At 41.3% G+C, this 445-nt stretch overlaps 1 protein-coding gene across 1 annotated transcript in view; it reads left to right on the top strand.

Annotated features, from left to right (window-relative positions):
• LOC131877481 (uncharacterized) overlaps nucleotides 1-445 on the top strand; it is a gene marked incomplete in the record, with an annotated part of 1,645 nt that overhangs the window by 852 nt on the left and 348 nt on the right.

Genomic DNA, 445 nt, shown 5'->3' with positions numbered 1-445 from the left:
GCAAAGGGGTACAAAAAAAAACCAAACAAACTGAGGCTGTGATCGTATCCTATTGGACAATTTATGGAGACCTGCCCTCCAATCCCAAGCACTGGTCCCATCCCAGGCATTGGTCCTATGCCAGCCATTGGTCCAATCATGCCTCCGAGGCGCCTAGGCACACATTTCTTTCAAAAATATCAAGTAATGAGGAATGATCTTTCAAGGTTAGGTGATTCCATGTCTTACTTACCGCGGAGATGAAATAGTGTCACAGGGCCATTCAAGCACTCTCTTTAGCCAGTGCATGTATTTTCCTTTTTTAGCACGACCATGGCCTTAATAATGAATGGCATAGCTTTGAATCAAAGAATGAACTCTTTGGCACAAGTTTCAGTCAAAAAATATCAATTACTCAACCATGAGCTAAACATTTGCTCTTTGAGTTTATGTTGTTAATTCTACT

The sequence above is a fragment of the Tigriopus californicus genome, chromosome 3 (genome assembly GCF_007210705.1).
Source record: "Tigriopus californicus strain San Diego chromosome 3, Tcal_SD_v2.1, whole genome shotgun sequence".
Taxonomy (NCBI): Eukaryota; Metazoa; Arthropoda; class Copepoda; order Harpacticoida; family Harpacticidae; genus Tigriopus; species Tigriopus californicus.
This window is presented reverse-complemented; position numbering and strand designations above follow the sequence as displayed.